Source organism: Chanodichthys erythropterus, chromosome 6 (genome assembly GCF_024489055.1).
Source record: "Chanodichthys erythropterus isolate Z2021 chromosome 6, ASM2448905v1, whole genome shotgun sequence".
NCBI lineage: Eukaryota > Metazoa > Chordata > Actinopteri > Cypriniformes > Xenocyprididae > Chanodichthys > Chanodichthys erythropterus.
This window is the reverse complement of record NC_090226.1, coordinates 26,925,150-26,933,497: the sequence shown is the minus strand read 5'-3', so window position 1 is coordinate 26,933,497 and position 8,348 is coordinate 26,925,150. Positions and strand designations below refer to the sequence as shown.

General features: G+C 35.1%; 1 protein-coding gene across 6 annotated transcripts in view; it reads left to right on the top strand.

Annotated features, from left to right (window-relative positions):
- Nucleotides 1–2,278: 2,278 nt before the first annotated feature.
- The window catches only part of rap1ab (RAP1A, member of RAS oncogene family b), a 134,567-nt gene continuing 128,497 nt past the window's right edge, over nt 2,279–8,348 (top strand). For 4 of the 6 annotated variants that reach the window (XM_067388510.1, XM_067388504.1, XM_067388506.1 and 1 more), the window contains exon 1: nt 2,334–2,534. The gene's annotated coding sequence lies outside the window, so the exon portion shown is untranslated. The other 2 variants (XM_067388507.1, XM_067388508.1) reach the window with 2 other exon arrangements.

Below are 8,348 nucleotides of genomic sequence, written 5' to 3'. Positions count from 1 at the left end.
TACTGCGCCCAAACAAAATCTTACTGAAAGCTCATTTTTTGAGATATCAACCTGAAATTTGGAACACAACTTGTTCAGATTTTTGGCTTTGATTTCCTAGCAGCTTTAGAGTAAAACTTGTTTTGTAAAATATATATTTTATATAAAATATAAAATATTATATTTTTACATTTTACATTTTCATAAACTTAAACTTCTATAACTTTTTTTCTGTTTCACTTACATAAGTTATTTCACATCTACAATGTCACATCTACAATAATCACATCTACAATAATCTGCCAAATTTCATTTTTAAAACAAGACCAGCCTTATGTCTATACTCCAAAGTATTCTTGAATTACAACCATTTAAGTTTGGATAGTGCATTTTCTTGTCTAAAAAAAAAAAAGTAGGGGTGACAGTTAAAGGGTTAAATCACCAACATCATTACCTCTATTAAATGGGAAGATTTATAGATTTCTGAGAATAAGAGGGTAACTTTTTAACATTAAAAAGGCACAGTTAACATTAAAATGATCATATTCCTATACATTTCCATTTATTAACAATGCAAAGATACACAAAGTTATTTGCTGAGATTGTGGGTAATTGAAGAAAATGGCAAATTCATTAAAGAGAAGACACTTAAATAATGTCTTCACAAACTACTGAACCAAACTGCACACCATGACCATAAACTGATCATTATTGATCTCATACTTAAGTACATAACATATGTATATAATACTTCAGTATATATGAATATGTATAATATGATCGTTTCAATTGCAATATATATACCTAGGGTTCAACAGGGGTTCTTGTCCCCTAGGGGACTGTGGCATGCTGCTACTGTATGTGTCTGCCAATTATTTTTTATCTTAAACTAATTTGTATTTGTAAATTAAAATAATATTAAGTTAACTTCAACCAAAGTGAATTTAAGATTTGTAAATGTTAGGTACAAACATAAGACTCTGTTATCAGTAATTATTATTTTAATAGCTTATCAATGTAAGCATCATATTAAATTAGGTACAAAAAAATACATTATCCCCTGGCTTCACAGACAAGGCTTAAGCCTAGTCCCAGACTAAAATGCATGTTTGAGCTGTTTTAACTGAAAGCAACTTGCACTAACATATCTTAAAATATGTCAATGCCATTGTTTTGTCTCAAGATGCATAACAGTAATGTTTTTTTTTTTTTTCCTCTAAGACACATTTATAAAAGCTACTTAAATGGCCTAATTGAACTAATGCCTAAACTCTGTCTGTGAAATTGGGCCTATGGTGCTATCTAGAGGCCAGACTTAAATTGCAACACTAATTTTATTCAATAAAAGGGTTTGTTCTCTACATCCAGCAAGGAGTCATTGGCCTGAAAGAGTTTTTTTTGTAGATGATTAAAGGTTATTGTAGGCTATGTAAATAAATAAAAATATCAAGCAATACAATTTGATAGTGACGTTCACCTTTATTTAAAGTATTTTAAAATCTGTTGTTAAACAACGAGGTGAAACATCTTAATAACCATAAGCAGGACTTTTAGTATGGGTTGTTGATTAGATTCTGGAAACTGGACGTTTCTAAATGTAGGCAGATCTATGCGGTGGACTTGATTAAAGCTTTGCATTGTATTTTAGCCTTGTACTTTGTCTTAAAAACGTAATTTAGATTTCATGTTGGCTAATTTCTGAAAGTTAATTCATACAAAGTGAATTGTGTCATGTTCGTAGTAGCCTAGTGTTCATGTTTGTGTTAGTGTGAAAGATGTATTTTAATGGATTTATTTTCTAGGGGAATCTTGTGCGTTGAATTCAAAAGTCAAGGCTGCATATTTTTGGTGCATATTTAGATTAAGACTGAGATTAAGGTTAAGAAATGTGACCAAAGTTTAACCTTATTTCACGAGTACGTTAGTTGCGTCCCAAATGACGCACTATACACTATGCACTTATACAATATGTACTTGTGCACTATGCACTCATCCATGTAGTGCGTGAAATGTATAAGGTTATTTTGTCATTTAACAACGGAGTCCTCCCTTCCCCTCCACTACGTAAACTGCGCCAGTCGAGTGCACGAAGTGTCCAACATTCCACACTTCGTTTTATCCGTTAATTTAGTGCATCATCAGGGTATTTAAAGTGCACTTTTTCTTTTTGGAATTTTCTGTGTGAACGCACTACTCGCACTATTTATACTTAAAAACGTCATAGAATAGTGCACAAGTACGACTTTTGTTTTGTCGGGTGGCGACCCATAATTCCGCCCGACACCGGAAGCTGGTAGTCTCTGAGCTAAAATCGCCGTGCTGCTAGTTCGCGCTGGAGCGCTGAGTAGGTGAGTGACAGGCTCGTTACGTGAGCGGCTCGCGAGGTCGCATTGAGGGCAGCACGGCCGTCTTTTTCCGCTCCCAAAGCTCGTTTCCTATCAGCCGCAGGTGCTGTTTCGTGGAATGATCCAGTTTGCTGAGGAGAAAGCGGATTGAGGTTGTCTGCAGCTTAACACGCTAAAGTTTGTCGGGTTTATTCCGGCGGGTGTGTGAAGGTAGGCGGCTAAACGAGCGCGCTAACAGACAGTATTGATGAGGACCGTTAATCATAACTGGAAATCGTAAAGAGCTATTAAAACAGATAAATTGTGTGGTATAGTGCCCATTTTATTCACTTGCAGTCTATAATTGTACCAATAACGTTAATGTTTTATTTATCAAATAGAAAAATTATAGAGTAGTTAGATAGATCTGGTTCTAGCAGTCTTAGCATGTTAGCACAAATCTCACTGACTTAACTTAATTGGGTGTGAATCCTTGTCGTTTCACACTCTGTTTTCATATTTTATGGGGAACCAATCTCTAGGTAATTTTGGTTTAATAAACTCTTTCTAGCCCGAAGCTGAGTTTAGAATCCCTAGATGACTAGGGTGGATCAAGTGATTTGCTGATTAGACATTGGTTGATGTTTTTTTTTCTTTTCTTTTTTTCTCCTGACAACAATGTTTAACAAATCAGTTTTCAGTTCTCTTTGCTGGTTTTACTGTGGAATGTCTGAGCGAGACTTCCTTTTTCTTTTCTACGAAATTTATCATGTCATGAGTTTTCATACTTTTCATAAAGACTGTTCATGTTGGATTCACCTGTTGTACATAAGCTCCTCAAACTCATGAGTCAAGCTTCTTGTGTTAAGTGGACAAGATATTCAGTGTTTTTAACCAGATATAGTAATTTATCAAAGTAAACTGCATAATTGAGATCAATTTGTCTGATTAGTTGTGGAGGTTGTGATTTGTGTCAGACTCAGACCTTGTCTGGGACTATTCTCTTGTCATTCTGAAACGGTTTCTAACTACTAATGCTTTTTTTTTTTTTAATTGCTTTTGCCTGTTCACTGTAAACATTTGCTCCTTTTTTACTTGATGCTTTTGTTTGCAGTGTGTCTGTTAAGTTATATGCTAAACTGGTAATAATTGGTTTATTCTTTTAATTAAACTGAGAATTTTGTACAGGACAACTGCTAAAAATTAAATGCATATTGATATATCTGTCAAATTTATAATATCGATGTGAACCATGCATTAAATAATATTAGCATATTGTTCATCTCTTAAGTTTGAAAAACGGAAGTCTGACCACATTTCCAAATATGATGTCTTATTAGTTATGAGAAGAGGAGGATGGGGAAATGCAAGTTTAACAGTTTCTCATACTGACTCATCATGTTTCAAAAGGACCTACGTAGGTAAAACTTGAATCAGCGCTGTCCAGAGGTGGCAGTAGTTCTGATTCTTAATGAGATTTGTGACTTTATAATCAGATATCTTCCCTCCCAGAACAAAGGATGTGGTCTAGGGCTGGGCGATATGGAAAAAATGATTTCAATGTTATTTTCCATATTGGTCGATATCAAATTGTGATAAATATCGATAACGCTGCCAGCTTGAAGATTGTCCCAAAAATGACTGAAGCCTGGAGAAACAAGATGACTCATTAAACTTAATTAATCTTAACAATTTTTTTTTAAACACTAGACCATGGGTTCAACCTTACACTTATGCAGACTGTACATGATATATAAGATGAGTCATATTTTCTAAAACAATTAATCACATCTTTGAGTTTTATTTCAGAAGCATCTTACATTACAGTACTACATTCCATTGAATAAATGATTCAGTGACACGGATTTAAAGGGTTAGTTCACCCAAAAATGAAAATGATGTCATTAATGATTCACCCTCTTGTTGTTCCAAACCCGTAAGACCTCCGTTCATCTTCAGAATGGTATATTATCCATGTCCAGAAAGGTAATAAAAACATCATCAAAGTAGTCCATGTGACATCAGTGGGTTAGTTAGAATTTTTAAAGCATCGAAAATACATTTTGGTCCAAAAATAAAAAAATAAAACCACGACTTTATTCAGCATTGTCTTCTCTTCCGTGTCTGTTGTCAATCCGTGTTCACGACTCCGCTTGTGACAGCGGTTGCTGCTGTGTAGGAGCTTCTTCCATCACTCTTAGTTATTCGTCCGTGTATTCGGGTTCATATAACTATGGCTGAGCAAAAAAAGTCTTCATCTGTGTCGAAATCCTTAGACATGTTTGCGAAGGTTGTTTTGTTTACAGCGTGCGTCTCCCTCAGACTGTAAACAAAGCTCGGGCGCACCAGACAACACCTCAGCAGCGTCTTACGTCAGCAGCGTCACTGCGGAGTTGTGAACGTGGATTGACAACAGACCCTTGAAGAGAAGACAAACGGCTTTGGCCTTTCCGTAACAACATCAAAAGCTCAGCCGGGTTTTATTTCTCATCTCCATAAATCTAGTAGCTAATGCAAGGGCTGGAAATCAATTAATCCTTTGCTGAGACTTCCTCGTCATCTTGCAGAGCACAGTTCATGGTTGCATAGCAATGACCGACGCCACGGGGGTGAAAGTGCTTTTGAAAGGAGGAGAAAAAGTGGCGCGGCAGCGCTTTCCTCATGTTTTTAGACGCGACATGCAAATATCCAAACACGGTGCATTCCTTCGGATTAATGCCGTGTTGAAGCAAAAGTCAGTGCCGATTGTAATGAACTGCGTTTGTGCGTAATGAGCAGTGGTTGCGTTAACTGATAATTGTCTGTCAATGACGGAATTTTTTTTTTTATCAATGACGGAAAAATCTGAAGGCCGTCTGTCACGGTGACAGATTACACTGAGAGTGATCTATTGTAAATTGTAACTGTAATTCCCACCCGTCCAGTTGGTGGCGAGTGCGCTCCAATGTAGCAGCAGAGCACTGGATACAGAACAAAAATTAAACTGGAACGAAACTTTTGCTATGCGTTTGATAACGCACAGGCAAGTACCCAGAAGCTACAACGATCTATCACACCACATTATTGCTTAAATTTCTTCAACACAAAGCTTTAAGTCGCACCATGTACTGTTTATTCATCAACTGAAAACAGCATAGCCTACCAAAAGATCGACTGGGATTTATGAATCAATATTGGTTTTATGAATGTGACCAAAACAGCAAGGAGACATTTTAATTATTTATTAATAATGTAATGTTTTCTGAATCAGTGTCGGCTGCAAATATGTTATATGTATATAAGTTGACATTACTGACTCTTGTCATCTCCTCATAGTGGACGTGCCTGGAGAGAGAATGCACATTTCATTCGGTTTAGTCTACATAATCAGAGTAGCCTATATTCCTTTTAGTTTTGAATTATTTTGTTTTCGTTAAAGTAGATATTTAAAGCTTTCTATAGATATATTTCTCATGTCTGCGAGGCAAGCAGCCGCGGAGTTTCGGTTCATTTAGCCTCCAGTTCACACGCAAGTGATTTAGCCCACGCCTCCATGTCACGATCAAATTGCCTGCTATATTTGATTCTTATTTATTACATCCAGGCAGTTGGTTGATGAAACATTGATTAAAATTAAGATACAATTTTTACAAAAAGAAATTCACTTTAAAGAAAGGCTTCTACAAAACAAAACTTAATGAAGTGGTCAAAATCATGTCTGACCCACTCCATGTCTCCCGATATATTGCGCATCTTATGATGTGTCTTACTCATGCTCTTCACTTTTCATAATCAAATAGATGAATTTAAAACATAACATAGGACTATTTAAACATAAATATGAAACTACGTTTTTTTTAATGGCTTCAACACGTAGCCTATAGTACAGTACAGAGAAATTTCATGTTAAAGTAAAAGTTACCAGTCTAATCTGTTAATCTGTTCTTCAAAATAAATGGATAAGCCTATATCATCCTGTAGGTTCATAATTAAAAATGAAAATGAGAACAAAAATAAAAGCAATTAAATGTGTTATTCTAATTAAGATATGAAAATGAAACAATGATAGAATATCTGAAAATGTACCACCTGAATGTATTTTAGATTTTCTATCTTATGTTAAATTGAAATGCTTTATATAATGTAAATTTTATGGATGATATTGACCTTTTTTGCCATGTAAATAGCCATGATGCTAACATGGCGTAAAAACGTAATAAACAAGCAAACAAACGAGTAACAATAGATTATGACCGAATTTTTACGACCCTGTCCATCAAAATGATGGGCAATGTTAAAGTCTAGCGCAACCTCTGGTGATGAGATAAGGTCCTTGTCGCAGGTCCTAGCAGATGGATAAAACTGTAAATGCTCACTGCTGTTCACCGTGCGAGAATGACTGAAAAAAAGTTAGGAATCGATAAACGGAATCGAAATGTGTGCATCGTATTGAATACCCGGTTCTCGATACCCAACCCTAATCTTTGTGCTTTGTTATTTTTGATATGAAGCAAAGTCTCATTATGAGATTCAAAAAATAAATAATGTTTTGGTTCTGTTTAATGTGGTGAGACAGATCGCTGTAGCACCTCAGTTAAAGAGAAGCAGCAGCGCGGAGCGCATGTGAACTTATCCTCTCTGCTTTAATACCAGTTACAGCACGAAATAAACATGAATAAACATCTGAAGGTATGTTAAAATATACAGTACATCTTACAGAAATCCGTATCATGTCTCATGTAATAGTTCAATCAGTGCTTCAACCTCGAAAAGATATCAATAAAACAGCTTGTAAACAATGTCACGTAACGTCACATTTACCTCAGAAAAACTATATTCAGTTACCATAAACTCATTAGTCCGCTAGAAAATTGAAATCTAGATAGCACTCATAGTTCACAAGGTTTGTACTGTAAATATGCTTGACTGTTAAAGATGGGATATTTTTTTCCTATTGAAAGAGTGATCTGGCATCATAACTCACTTTCACCAGTTATTTTATCTATAATTTGTAACATTTCTTACAGATTTCTGCTCGTTGTAAATCAGATACAAATAAATTAGCACAGTACCAGTTCATAATGAGAGTGATTGTGTGTATGAATTAGTCATACCATCTCTATTAATTGTGAAGCTGTGGGTTGTAAATGGTTACTTCAAAAGTAGAAAAATATATGCTATAATAACTTTTGAGTTTCTAAGCAAGCTACTTTAGTAATAAATCACAGGACAGAGGACAGCGCTGACAACTAGTTTCTGCATTCCTCTGTGCGCGCGATCTTCACAGCTACTGTTTGTATGTGTTTTTTGTGCCACATTGCAGCTGTGTGAGCATGGTAGCTCGATATAATAAAACACATCCAGGGCTCAACGCTAAGGATTTTTTCTACTGTCCCGGTCGGGCCAGTGGTTCAAATTTTTACTTGCCCCGTCAAAATTTTCACTGGCCCCACAACAAAAAAATAACAAAAGAAAAAGACAAGAAAATGGGCCTATAAAATAAGCATAGTTATTGTTTTCTTTGTCTTTGTTACATTTAACCTCAGTAAATAGGGTTATAACACCAAAAACTACTAGATTAACTGTAAATATTAGACAAATAAACAGTAAGTAATAAAATAGTAACAAATAATCAAATTACAAGTAATAGCACAAATAAATACAACAGAACAAACATATTAATGAAATAAATTGCTTTTCAAGTTTTTCATGTAGTTTTAAACAGGAGATTTACAGTACAGAAATTGTAATCTAATGTATATCTATAGAATAGATTAAACTTTATTAAAGTTAATCAGTCAAGAGCAGTTACAGATGCATAAAGTTTTTAATGTTGAAAATATAAAATGTTAAATACTGTTATTTGAAATTATAAAAAAAAAAAAAAATGAAGACACTTTAAATGTGAAATTAAACCCGCCAGTAGGTGGCAGCGAATCACTGTTAATGAGCGAGTCTTTGAGATTCAGCCGATTCATTCAAGCGGCTGATTCATTCAGGAAGTGTTGCTCAGAGACGCAAAATTCAATTTTCATTGGCGAAATAGCGAAAATTAGCGAAACAGAT